A 15,504-nucleotide genomic window follows, 5' to 3' on the forward strand; every position below is an offset into this window, starting at 1 on the left:
CACCAACTTGGAATCCATGAGCAATTCCAAACCAGCAGAAGATATTCAAGGCGCGCATCACCAAGCCTAACAAATTCCAGGAAGGAGATTTAGTTCTTAAAGCAGCTAAACATAATCTTTATTCTGCAAGGATATCCAATTGGGAAGGACCTTTTATGGTTGCAAGATCCACAACTGGAGGATACTACAAGCTAATCAACATGGATGGAAGAACCCTGCCAGTAATTCATGAGAATTGGATCAAGAGTTTCGACGCATGAAGCATTCAACATTGGGTGTTTTATGTCGAAGGCAAACGCTCAAAACATTTGACGTCTTGCATCTTAGGATTTTCTTTTACCTGTATTTTCAATTCCTACAAAATGTTTGCAATACTTGCATTCAGTATTTGAAATTCAACAATTTATCAAAGTTCTTTTACTTAAGAAAAATCTCTATCGAAATCCAAAAGAAAATCCCCAATCATTCAAAAACTCAAAACCTATCAAAAATCAAAACCCAAATAAAATCTCACATCTCTCAGAAGTTCAACGTTCAGAGATTATCAGAAGAAAATTAAAGAAAGCCATCAAAGTATGATTTCTGCTTCTCAGCATTCTCCAGGATTTGCAAGGCCGCTTTCTCCAACTCCATCTTTTCGGTCAGCTCGGCAATCTCAGTCATCTTCTTCATCATAGCGTTACTAGTAAAAGGGATGTTCTTCACTACAGCATCCTTGATGATGTTGATCTTCTGACGAAGCCACTTTAGGTTAAAGCCAAGTCTCTCACAATTCTCCAAGTTGTACTCTCAATCAAAGAGTACATCTCGAGTAACAGTATCCCTAGCCCTGGTTCGTATATCATCTATAACGCGCAATATGTTTCCTAATTGCATTGTCAAGAAGTAGCTACGTTCAGGGTCTCTTGTAACGACAATATGGACATACATCTTCCACAACTTCTCATACATGTTGGCATACCCTGTGGGAACGCTGAACCCACCAACAACTACGTGATATGGGAGTAGTGCACAAAGGGAGGCTCGCAAATAATCCCTGCATTGGGATATTTGTGTATTATCATATGATTCTCAACTACTGGAGCAGCCTCTATTGTCATTGCAACATTCTCTTCTGAGATAGTCTCTTCTGTTCTTGGCTCGCTCTCAGCAAGAACTGGAGTCTCGGTTTCTTCCACGGCTTCAGTAACAATGTTCTCATAACCGGGAGGTGCAGAGATAGTGATGCCACTGTCTTGGTTTTCCACATTGATCCAGTTATCAACATTGATTCCGTCATTCTCAACTTCAATATTGGGTACCTTACGAGAAGATTACATGGGATTAGAATGATTCAAGCATGGAAATAAAATACAACCACAAAATTCAGAATGTAAGTGAATTAACATCATCCAAGTTCCTTATTATGTACCCAAGAAATGCGCAAATAGTGTGGAAGTCATGAAACACGTTGTCAAACAAGCTCAGCCGGAGAGATTTTACACTGCCCTACATTCAACGGTGAACTGGGAGAAATTGGTAAATAATTAAAGAATGGGTCACATACCATTCTCTTCGTATGGATGTTATCTACAACATATCAAAATTTCATTGCAATCGGATGAACGAGCTAGGAGATGTGGCCAAAACATCATACAACATGCAATCTGAAAAAGTTCTGAAAGTCTTCTGGAAGTTCACTATTTCGCCTTTTTCAGGCCCTAAACATGCTCAAAACTCGAAAAGCTTCTTTAAAAAGCTTGGAAATCTCCTGGGATTGAAGATACATATGCAGATTGCGAAATTCTGACTTCGGACGAGGATTCTACAGTGTTTCTAATAAAATCTGGAGTCTGAAATTTTCTGGTGACGTATTTCAACGAAATTATCCATAAATTTACATGGATTTTCATTCATTCATTTACAAATCGATGATTTCATACTTCTACGAAGAAATTACGGGAGATATACTTACTGGAGGAGTCTCTAAATCATCTGAAGGCTCGGCAACGTTGGAATCTCCATTACCAACTCCACCATCTTCATTCGGTTTGGGATTTCAAGAAGTCTCCATATTCTCATGTCCCAAAGAAGAGTGTGCTTCATCAACATGCTGATTATCTACAATGATTTCCTCCTGGATACACCGACAACAATAATCATTATCATCTCATTCGAAGAAATGCCGAAATCACTTACATGAAAGGAATACTCACGTCAACCTCTCCATCGATGCTGGATTCCTGAATTGTTTGTATCGAGGAAAGATGAAGACCGTCAATAACCGAAGGAGCAAAAGTCTGAAACCAATTAACGGCGCTCTTTCGAATCCTAAGTGCATGGACGAGAAAGTTGCAACGAAAATATTAACAACTTACCAAAGAAGCGGCTGGAGACTGCGTATTATTCGCTATCATTCGGTAATTCTCCACCCTGGGGGCTATCTTGCTGTTCAGAGAAGTCTACATGAATTCGAGGCCTCACAGCACGACCGCCCTACAATGAGTTAATTGAAACAATTAAAGGTATGATTATCATTCTTTTACCAACATCGTAAGAAAATATATCTACCTGTGAAGATTCTGGAGATGTCTTCCTTTTGTCACCACCGGAGAGAGGTTTCAACCGCGGGCGATCCAAGAGAGTTTCAACAGAAGGAAACACTCGTGTCAGAGATTTGACGTTCAATACAAAATTATACAAGCGCTCGAGTTTCTGATTCCAGAATGTTACATAACCTGGAGTTACGTAAACATCTCGGCCGGTAAAAGAAGACACATAATCGTTCCTTTCCACATGAGTGTTATCTAAATGAGCCTTCAGATACTCAACCGACAGTTTGTTCATTCGATGACCTGGAGCACACTGGTCGAGACCCATCTGTCGAGCCGCTCTGTCAATGTTACATTCTTCCACCTGGAACTCTTCTTGCATCACTGACACTATGTAACCAGGAGTGCAACTCAGCATAAAAGATTTTTCTTCTTCACTCAAATCAGTGCCAGATTTCAAAATGATGATCTCTTTAGTATCATTGAAGGTGATCAATTGCGAGAAGAAAGGAGGAACTATCGTCCATGGACGAAAATTGAATTCAGATTCAGTATCTAAAATACTGAGAAGGCAGGTCTTTCTCTGTGGCCACTTCGTAGACCAGAGCATAATTCTAGCACTATATTTCTCAAGGATGACATGACAAGTATCCACTTTGGGTCCTTGAAAGACGCTGCGAGGAGTTGGAGCATATTTCTCAAGGTGCTCCCACATTAAGGCCTGTAGGAACGCGATATTGGCATATGTCTCAATCTTCATAAAACCGTTGGAAACACTGGAATCCATGACTAAAGAATCCAAGTTAGCAAACAGTGAGCCCAGAAACAGACTACTAATGGGGAGTTTCTCACCTTTAGCCATTTTATAGCAAAATGGATCACAAACGGTTTCAGCAAATGTCCACAGTCTTCAAGAATATCTCTGGAGAGCCACAAGCATAAGAGCGCAGCAATGTTCAAAGTATCAGGTTCTTCGGGAATCACATCTCTCGGCCACCAGTGTCTCAGCCATCGAGCATAGCAAACTATGGGCGACTCATTAAGCTCTTGAATTTTTTCTTCCAAGATGTTGGATATTACACGTTCGTCTGTGGAGAGCTCTTCAGGGAAATTACCATTAACTGGGAGGTGCAATAAGACGACTACATCTTCCAAGGTGACAGTGAATTCTCCCCATCTGCATATGAATGTGTGAGGAGGAATGCACCAACGAGCAAGTAGAGCTATCATACCTCGTATGTCGTGATGGATCACTAAGTCTCCAGTTGCTTGAATAGCTCGTGTTACTTGTGCGCGATCCAACATAATTCTTACATGACTATAACCCAACATATGACGCACCCATCCAGAGAAATGCGCCAGGGGTTTTCGAGAAAGTTTGAGTTCCACGTGAGAACCCAAATAGTGCTTCCCACTCAAACAGAACCTAATTATCTCCTGAGGAGTTACCAACTTGTTCTGGGTAGTGCTTCTGGGATTTATGAGCATTTGGAATGCAGAACCTGCAGGACGCTTTTCGGGATTGTACTGAAACACGAAGAACTCGTCATTAGCATTTGGGATGTTCTTGGTTTTATCCTCCTTTCTCCTAGAAGCTCTAGAATCATTGTTCGTGGAAGTTACATCAGCAGAAGCATCCTATCCAGAAGAATCCTATCTGGAATCGTCTTCTCTGGAAGACTCTCCCCTGGAAACATCCTCAGAAGCACTGTCTTGGTGGTGATCAGTCATCCTTGCAAAGTAGATGTGACATACACACGCAAATTTCATCAACGAAATTAAAGTAAAGGGATAATCATGATACTCACATTAGATTCTACAAAAATGGTAATCCTCGATCCTTACCTATTTACGATTTCACGAACTTAGTGATAACAACGTGAAACTCTGAAAACTTGCTCACTTCCTCAAACCTGCAAGAGTGAGAAAATTTAAAGTCAAACATCTGACTTTTCATGAAACCTTGAATGACTCATATAACTTTCCATATGAATATTCGCTGATTTTTACGTGTACATACACCACAAAATCACCAAACTCATGCATACATTACGAGTTAACGAACTCACCAAATATTGTTTGCTTTCAACAAGTCCCATAAATCAAAGTTCGATTTTTATTTTAAATAAAAAAAACGTGAATAAATCACGCACTTTTTTTAAAAAAAAAAATTGTGAGTGAATAACTCACGTAAATATATAAAAAAAAATGTTTTTCTCAATCGAGCATTCGTCTACGAAACGACGGTTTTTTCTATTTTTGCAGGGATTCACATGTTTCAAATAAAATTTTGAAAAGTTCATAAACAAATTTTTATCATGGACTCCAGCTCTTTTCAAAAATCCTCAACCGTAAGGATTATTATTTATTACTTTTACGAACAAACCTACGTTTCTAAAAGTATTTGCAGGGTTCGACTCAAAAAACAAACTTGTATTTTCATGAAACCTAATAAACAAAACTTTTGCTACTGCAACTAGACCATATCTATTCAAAAAATTTGTGTGTTTCTTCCATATTAATGATTTTTGCTCATTCCTTCGATAAACGAACAAACGCGCATATACATACGATTTCTAAAATCCTTCATAAATCCTACGCATACATGCAACCATGGGGTTTTGGTTTTGTGAATAACTCATCAATCATAGAACCTACAGAAAAAAAAAAAAATTGGACTGACCTATTGCCGGTCGGAAACTGGTCGGACGGTGACCGACGACGGTGATCGTCGACGCTGGTTCTCCGGCGACATTTTCCTCCCTGGTGCAGCTACTTGTGTGAAGCTGATGGTGAAGCTTGGTCGACCAAAAAATAAAATAAATTTTTAGGGTTATTCCCTTTTATATCAAATTTATTTCCAAAACCTAATAAAACACGGGTTTCCTCTTTTGGATTTGAGTCCGTAAATCCTAAATCGACCATAACTAGGCTTCTTTACACTCAAATCAGCAGTGCCTCATCCATCCACGCTCGCGAGATGACGCTTTATCTTACTATCAGGGTCCTCATCTGTGCATTTGCTCGTACATGACATCATTGGGGTAAATCGATGATTCTGAAACACCTTTGTAGATTGAGTTCAACCACTGATCTTATCGACTGAAAATCACCATCTAATGCATTACTGCGGAACATGACTATTCCTCACTTAGCAGGGGACTTAATGTACATGGTGGATTTTCAACAAAGGAAAAAACTGTAAAATCATGAGGCATGTTTTTGACACGGCTTTCAGGCATGCAACGATTCATATTTTAGGAAGCCATGATGAATATGTTTTCGAAAAGCCTCCACTAGCTGAGCGTTCGATCCCTGGCATTTCATCGTGACCTCTATGCAGAATAACATATTTGGGCGGATCTCCGTAGATTGAGAACTTAACGCCTTTAGGACGTCGGTGATACTCATTGTTCCATGACTGCAGGAGAGAGACCCACCTCCACATAGAAGAATAGTTGGGCGGCGGACGCCTTCGGGACGTCGGTGACACTTCATCGTTCCCTGATTATGTGGAGATATTGTGCATAGATTCAGGTGGTTCTCCGTAGATTGAGAACATCAACTCCTTAAGGTCGTAAACAACATCGTGATTCCCTGAATATGCACTATTTAGAATAGATGTGACGCTTTAACTGGCTAATATCTTTTTCTGAAATAGATTCTGCCGTGACAATCACTACTGAATTCCCAGAATAATCTACTATTTGCTCATATTCCATGGTCGAATCCACGGCCTGATCCCATGTAATGGAAATAACAATTGCTCTGATTCTATGATCGAATCCACGGCTTGATCTCGTAGAATAGCAATAAAAAAACTATGTTATCTCATTACTCTGATTTCATGATCGAATCCATTGATCTCATGAAATAGTAGTAGATAAATCTTAATTACTCCGATTCTACGGTCGAATCCATGATCCCATGGGATGGTAATGCTTGTTTTATTATCCTGAATTTGTAGTCGAATCCACAGCTGATCCTATGAATTATTAATGAAACATCTATTCACTTTTATTACTCAGTTCATGAATTATTCTCCACTGAATTTCATAAATTGATAATAAATGCTCAACAGCTGGGCGTCTGGACCATCACTGAGTAAGCCCCACAAAAATGGTGCAAGTGTACTCGACAATGATGTGCGACTGAGCACTCGGATGCACGAACGAGTGTCCAAAAATATGAAACAATGAGGAATTCTTCACAAAAACAGGAGAAAACATTAAATAATAATAATAATAATAATGGGAGGCGCTCATGGTGGGCCCACTAGCCGGTCGGCCGGCCGCGCCCTAGCCATGGTCGGTCCGCGCCTCTCCCATTATTTTCCTTATTTTATTATTATTTCGTGAACTCACGAAAACTCCTTAGTTTGAGCAACTTTCCTTATGTTTGCAAAAACATGTGAATCCTCCATAACTTGGTGGATTCACCAAATAAAATTATAAAATAAGGAAAAGTGTGTGGGACCGGGCATCCCAGCCGACCAGCCGGGCCCAAGCCATGGCCGACCCCACACCTCACAAATCCTTAGCTTTTTATAATTAGTAATCCTAATCCCACGAAACTCCTCTGTTTCAACAAAACTCATGGATTCTCCATATCTTCAAGGATTCTCCATAACTTGGTGGATTCACGAATAATATTATAAAATAGGGAAAGGTGTGCGGGACCGGGCCACATGGCCGGCCGACCATGCCCTAACTGTGGTCGGTCCCACACCCTGCAATCCCTAATCTTTCATAATTATTATTTCTCCTCAACTCGTGAAATTCCCGGGTTTGATTAAAAGTCATGCTTTCTCCATATTTTGGAGGTTTTCCAAATTCTGTGTAATCTCACAAAAAATAATAAAATAGGGAAAGGTGTGCGGGACCGAGCAACATTACAGGCCGGCCATGCCCTAGCCGTGGCCGGTCCCGCACCTTACAATCCCTAATTTTCATAAATTGGTGTTTTCTCATCTTGTGAAACCCTCCAGTTTTAACAAAATTCATGGTTCTTCCATATTTTCTCAAATATTGCGCAAACCATGAAAAAGCCAAAAGTCAACATGGTCCCATGACCGACAAGGCTACTCACGAAAATATGTATATTAAAATATTTCTATTTTAATATTCACAAAATATTGATCAATTGAGCATACATGCTCATTCCACCAAAATCAAGAATTTCCAGTAACTCTCCTGAAAATTCACTATGTTGCGCGAATGCACATCATAAAATGTTGAAACTCTCAGTATGGAGACACGGACATCATGGAAACACGTGCATGCCTCCATGACCGAACAGGTCATTCCTAGGGCTTGCACGAATCCGGTCCCACATGTTTTCGCAATTCTGACCTAATTTGCTCAATTACTCATACTGAGCCTGAACTTTCTCCAACCAACTGGAGAATCCTCCAAACGACCAAAAATCGGTCGTGTGACCACCAAGGGCCGACCCATGCCCTCTTGGTCGGTTCCATCTCTCATACCTAGGTTCTACACCTAATGCTGAACCCAACAATATTTTCAGTAAATGGTGAATCCACCATTTAATCGTTATTCTTTCACCAACTCTCAAACTGAGAACCCTGGTGCGTGCTCACTCAAGCAATGGGCACCACATGGACGCTAATCATCCCATGTGGTCAGTCCCTCTTTAGTCATGACCAACTTTCAGCAATTTAGCAATTCTTGAAGGATTGACCAAAAATTAGGGTTTCGAACGAACGCTCAACAAATCATCTTTCCGAGCAGTTCAAACACTAAATAAATTTATGTTGATTCAACAATCATCGTCTGGATTGGTCGTATGATACTTGGTAGTCTACCAATATTTTAATTAATATTTTATTGAGTCACATATCCATCAGTAATTTGTTGAATTGAGCAATACTTGCTCAATCCTCCGAAACTCAGTAAATCATCAGTAATTTTCTGAATTGAGCAATACTTGCTCAATACTCCGAAATTTAGTAAATTATCAGTAATTTGCTGAATTGAGCAATACTTGCTCAGTCGCTCAGAAAATTCTCAATATTCAATAATCCTTCAAATTGAGCAATTACTCAATTGTCCATGGCTACCCAACTAATCAATATTCAGTAACCCGTCGAATTGAGCGATTACGCAATTAATCGAACATTGATCACAATCATCAACACCCAGTAACTCGTCGAGTAATACTTGCTCAGTTACTCGAATGTTCAACTGAGAAATTCGTCATTCATGCTCAGTTCCACAAAACCTAGACTCATTGTCTAAATCAGTCAACGTGACTAATTAAATGCACGTCCGCCGTGTAGACTCCACGATTTGTGAGAATTCAATCACGTCACAAATGGGGGATATCACTTAGGGTTTTGGTCTGGCGGTCTATAGCATGTGAATTCATCCACAATGAGAAACGTGAGTAAGTTGTGCCAACGGTTGTAGGAGTTAGAAAAGTAGTGGGTGAGTGATCAACCAAGTCTCCGCACGACCTGAAACTGGTTTCACCATAATCTCCCACTTTCCCACTCGTTCACTCAAGAAACCGTCACACTTACAGGATTCAGGGTATTCATAATTCTTGCAATATAAATAAGTATCTGAATACACGATTGAAAAAGGAATGACAACATCAATAATCATCCAGACAACAATTTCTCGAGCAATTATTCTCGGAAATTACATCAATCACTCAGAACTTATTTCACAGAACTCAACTTCAGCAGTTCACCATTATTGCAGAAACCTTCAACACACCCACAATCCTTGATCATCACTGATCCCACACAATTCTCAGTTTCCCTCCTACAGATCAACCCATCTCCTTCTTTGCGACTGAAGTGACTTTGGAACAACCATTTTCTTGGTTTAGGCCAGAGTCATACAGATTGATTTCCCGAATCTAAGCACCCTCTTTGCAGCGGTGCATCTGTGTAAGGTTAGGCAGTTCACTCGGTTCGAGGAATCTCCATCGCACGGTGGTTCCCTCATTCCATAAAAAACCAGCAAACCGTTTTCCCCCATCCACGGATGGCTTGCTTGTGGGACCCTCAAACGATCACCCAAAGGTGGTCGATCATGCCTCCTTTAAGACGCCAATCCGCGACTTATGAAATCAGGCTCTAAAACAATGATGCTTCATACACATCGATTAGTTTGATCTGCTTAATTTTGATGCTTCACATGCATCGAATATATACAATATTCTATATTGTCCTCATAATCAACTTAGTTGTTTTAGCTAATAGCACCATGATATTCTCTGCGGGTCCCACGACCCAGTTATTCGAGACATCAAACAAACTGGGGGATACTTATTGGGGTATTTGTCTGGAGGTTTACAGCGTGCGGTGTACAACGCGCCCATTATGAGAACGTGTTAGGAAACATGGACGGTTAAAGATGATGAGAGAAGTGGGCAAAGACGTGATCGTATGGCAATCACCTACACGACCCCACTACTCCATCACTCCACTTTATCCACTTCCTACGAGATGAGGGTTGCGCTCAATGACTTGTATAAATAGGTTCTCCGACCTATTTTCAACCAACACAGAAAAACCAAGTGTTTCCACAGTATTCAGAAAACACCCAGAACTGATAGCTTACGTTGCGCAAGCCAATTCATCATTCTGATACAAGTCATAAACATCCAACACCTTTACAATCTCAACACTTTCTTCGCTTCCCTCCCTAAGATCAACCCTTCTCCTTCACTTTGTGACCGAATTGAATCTGGAACGACCATTTCTTGGTTTAGTCTAGAGTCTTATAGATTGATCTCTCGAACCTAAAAGCACTCCCGTGCAGTGCATTTGTTTAGGGTTTGAACTCGCTTCTCATCAACACACCCCAAATTACCGAAAACAGCATAATCAGTTTTCACCCACAAACACATAGATTACATGGTTTTGTGAACAGAGTCCCCAGAAAGCATTAATACACAACTCCACCAATTGATGTTCGGTCACATTTGGTTTATCAAAATCTAACGCCCGAATTCTTAATCCCTTGACTAATCATTCGGATTTTCATTGTTTCGCTCCTTTTGAGTTGTGGCCATGTCTGTCCGAGCCTTAGCAAAACTTCTTGTATTTCCATCAAATCAGCAATGGTAATAAGGGGTTGGCTTCCTCTGGATCCTCCGGTCTCTCGTCCTGATGGTGGAGTGACAACAGCTTTGGTGACGACTGGGAGCGTCACACTTAAAGAAACAATGGGGTGGCGGCAGCGGCTCTGGATCTGGTGATCGAAGGGTAACGCCTGAAGGAACATTTTCCGTGCCGCTGGTGTTGACAGGTGGCGTATTAATGCCACTGGAAGGAACGTTAATACCGAGTATGATTTCAGCGCTAGTGTTTTCGGGGTTTGTTGTCGATCCAGACCTGAGTTCTACTATCTTGAGATCGGGATTGAAAAATGAAATTGGAAATTGATATTGTAACCGAGAGATTAATCTCCAACTGTGGTCTCCAATTATTTGAGGGTGAAAACAGTTTCTGCCGGTTTTGGTAAATTCGTGTGTGAGGATGAGAAACGAGTCTAAACCCTAAACAATGTACTGCACGGGAGTACTTTTGATTCGAGAGATCAATCTGTACAATCCTGGCCTAAACCAAGAAATGGCCGTTCCAGGCTTGCTTCGGTCACAAAGTGAAGGAGAAGGGTTGGTCTTAGGGAGGGAAGCGAAGAAAGTATTGAGACCAGAATCGTTGATCTTGAAGGTGTGGTTGTTTATGACTTATATCAGAAAGTAGAACTGGCTAGCAGAATGGAAAGCTACCAGGTGATTTCTGAATACTATGTTGTTCTCCCACCGAAAACTTGTCGTCTGGTGGAAATAGGTGAAACCTATTTATACAAGTCGTAATAAAACGTACTCTGGCCTCGTAGGAAGTGGAAAACGATTGAGTGGTGGAAGAGTGGAGTAACGTGTAACGTCAGGAATTATGCTTCCATAATGAAGGATCCGTTTACACCATTACTTCTTGCCATTACTAACCTCCCCACTTTATGACACTTTCTTGTAACGGGCGTATTGCACGCCGCACGCTGTAAACCGCCAGACCAATACCCTGATGAGTATCCCCCAGTTTGTGACATGTTTGATATCTCGAGTGTTTTCGTGGAAAACGTGTAGCACTTCGCTACGTGTGGCAAGTTAAAATCACGAGGCTTGCCGTAGGAAAATTGCATGTGATGCTATTGGGCTCGTCTTGGCAGGTCTCCTAAAACTTGCCACAAGTCTGTCAGTTCGGTGGCAAACTTCGATGGCTGAGATCACATCTCATGAGGAAGAGTTGTTAGAGCATTTATCTGTTGAACCCACCAAGCGTTGGTATGTCAAGTTTGGTTGTCATATTTTAGTGAACCAAAACTCATGTTAAGAGTCGCTTGATTATGTACTAGAGTTAAACTTCGTATAAGTTAGCTTGAAAGCATTAGGATATAAGACATTACAAGTATTTCGAAGTCTTTAAGATGTGAAGAAGCGAGGAGCTACAACAACTACAATCATCCTTCCATTTTAGGTTAGTGATATTTGACTTGAACTGTTTCATTCCCTAACGTATCTTTCAAGTCGTGCATATTGAAAATATAACTGCGAAGCATGTTGAACTCTAGATAGACATAGTATTAAGGAATACAATACGAGGTTTATTTCTTAACCATTAAACTTTGTAGATAAGACATCACCATAATCATTTGAATGATATTGTGATTATGTATAGGTATAAGGTGAGGATTTCATCCTAGGGAACAATGTTTACATGTGTTCTAAGGAAGTAAGTTCATAAACTTGTTTTGTGAACCGAAAAGGAAATTTCCAGGAGTTATTGGTTTTGTTATTCATTGCATATCTTATGAACAACCAATATATGTGATTGAGTAGAACCGCTCACAACTTGTTGTGTTCTTGGTAGAACTATTCACAAAGTCCTGACTTTTGTATTGGTATAACTTTTATTAGTAAAACTGTTCTTAAGTATGTCAGTGGAAAAGGGGAACCGATCCTTGTAAGGGGTGAAGGGAACTGATCCTAGTAAGGGGTGTAGGGGAACCGATCCTTGTAAGGAGTGAAGGAAACCGATCCTAGTAAGGGGTGCAGTGCAATAGGGAATCGATCCTTGTATGGGTTGCAACACATTTACAGAAGAAAGGGGAACTGATCCTGTGAAGGGGTACAACACATATAACTTAGATACCATATATATGTGGGGAACCGATCCTAGTACCTAGTCAACCATATCTTTGGTAAGCTAGTGTGACTATGCGTAGTACTCACATGGAGGTATAACCGAAACTTGTTTTGGTAGAACTGTAAAACCATGATTGTGATTGAATGTTGGTCTGATCAATCACATAGTTCTTGAAAGTCAGATGAACCAATTCAAAACTTGTTTGGAAGTGTGGAAAATCGGTTTCAAGGTTGTAAGTGTGAAAGAGAACTTACAAAGTAAAGATGTCAACAAACTTTGAACACGTGCTGAGAATGTTTATTTCTATAATTGTTCAAAGATATTCCTTAAAGGCTAAATGGAAGAGAATCTCAGAATCGAAACATAAGTAAGTTAAGAATCTTTTAGTTAAGGTTATTAATTTATCTTGGTAAGAAATTATGGAATTAGTATTGTGCATTTACTAATTAGATTTTCCGAGAGATTTCGATTATATTTTTGGACAGAACATTTCCAGGAATTATGAAAACCTAATCTGTGCATTTATGAATATCTTGAGAATATTTTCGGTTTTGGAAATTCCTTGGTGTCCAAACTTCCTTGTGTATAAAAACACGAAGTTTGCCTTTCCAGCAAACTAATCTTTCGTAACAATTTGACTTCCTATTTTGTCATTGTTACTGGTGTAGCCGCCTATCGGAGAGGAGAGTAATATAATTAGGTGAAATCTCTTATGGACGCTCGTTTTAAGGTCTTATATGGGATTGAGAAGCTCTAACACGACCCGGTGGTGGGAAACTAGATAATTTCGGTTTATTTTTGTTTTCGATTGATTTGATTGACTAACGGTGGTTGAAATTTGGTTGCACCTAGTTTTTTTATTCTTGAGAATCTTCTCTTCTGATACAAGATTCACTCAAACTAGATCAGAGTTTCGACATGGATCTTTAGACTGTTGTTAGTTCTAAAGACGATCTTGTGATAATCCATTGTTAACAGACTCCGTTATGTGCGTGATTGATCACAAGAGATTCAAGTGATTGTGTGCAGGTGTTTATTGAAGATTAAAGAAGATTTGAAGATAAAGAAGATATTGAAGATCTGACTTGGGTTTTATAATCTTTGGTGTGCACAATACTTGTTTGGGAAAAGAGGATCCAATTAATAATCGGTTTATCCTTGTGGTAGATTGGATTGATTATTTGAGTAAATCGGCATCAACACAGTTCCTTTGGGATTAAAGGTGTTGTTGGCTTAATCTTAAAACTGATTACCTTAGGGTGATTGAACATAATATAGATCTAGACCTGACGAAGGAGTTTATGTTGAGATAAATGGAAGAGCCTTTGTTTGACTCATATCACTTGGTTGAAGAGAGTTGATACCAAACATATTTCTTGTTCCTTTACTGTTTGGAATACAAACCAAAGGGATTGTTCCAAGTACGTGACTTATTTATAAGTTGGAGGCGTGGGAATACAGACGGAACTAGGTATACTATAGAGTTAGGTACTTGGTCTCAACTATACGAAGTAAGTGTATTTTGTGTAGCGGCTTAATCCTGAGAGTATTCAATTCTGGACAAGGTCCCGGGGTTTTTCTGCATTTGCGGTTTCCTCGTTAACAAAATCTTGTTGTGTCATTTACTTTTATTTTCCGCATTATAATTTTTTTATTATAATTAAAGTAAAGAACACAAACATTGATATCATATTTACTTGATAAGCAATCCTATTGTATTTGGTTAAGTCCGAATCTTTGTATCAAGTAAACACACTTTGTTGTCGTATTGTCTCGATCTCGTATCCATAGACAATCACACGAAGTGTGAACCGATTAGTTGTGTTGTCTCAATCTCGTATCCATAGACAATCACTTTCAGGGAAAGGACTTATAGGTCGGAAAAGTTTTAGCTTGAGGTATATTTGGGTACCCTCGCCTTTTCAATTGGTATCAGAGCAGGAAAACACGAAAAGATCTAACAATCTGTGTTTGATGCGATCCAACCTATAAGACATGAGTCAAAGTAAAGTTAAGCGAGAGCGAAAACTAAAGAAAGACTCAGTTAACGTATCGCAAGACGTTGAAAGTTTTTATTTAAAGAAATGTTTAAAAGGGGCTTCTTCGTCGAGTTCTACTTGCTCTTCTGAGAATAATTATGAATGTTCTCATGACGAGATTAAGTTAAGTCTTGTATGTGTAATCAATGATTCAGACTCTGAAAGAACTCTTCTTGATGACGAGAAAAACATTGATTTATCGAATATAGAAACATTTCATCAAAATGAATTAAGCGAAAATTTTCTCTCATGTTCAACTGAACTAATTCTTGCATTAGAAAGAGAAAACAAGCATTTAGACGATATAAAGTGTCTGCAAGGTATAGTTGATCGACTTGTCATTGGTCTTGACTCCTCAAAGTCTGAATTTGATTCTCTAAAAAGAGAAGCTTCATTAGAGATTCATACTCTGAAAGAAAGGCTTAACAATTGCATTGAGGAAGCAAAGAAAAATGATTCTAAATGTATACAGAATCTTGAAGAAAAAGAAAACGCTAGTCTCTCTCAAGCAGATCTGTTAAAATAGGAGCGTGATGCTTCTCTTGAAAAAATTCATTTGTTGGAAGAGAAACTTGTCGAATATGATACAAGGATTAACTTTCAACAAAATAATTTTGAAGAGAAAGAAGGTGTATATCTCTCACAAGAAAAACGCCTTGAGGCTAATCTAGCCTGTGCTCTTGATAAAATCAAGATGTTGGAAGAAGAAAACTTGGACCTTAAAAGGTTCATTGCTAGCTCAAACAATTTA

Source organism: Papaver somniferum, chromosome 5 (assembly GCF_003573695.1).
Source record: "Papaver somniferum cultivar HN1 chromosome 5, ASM357369v1, whole genome shotgun sequence".
NCBI lineage: Eukaryota > Viridiplantae > Streptophyta > Magnoliopsida > Ranunculales > Papaveraceae > Papaver > Papaver somniferum.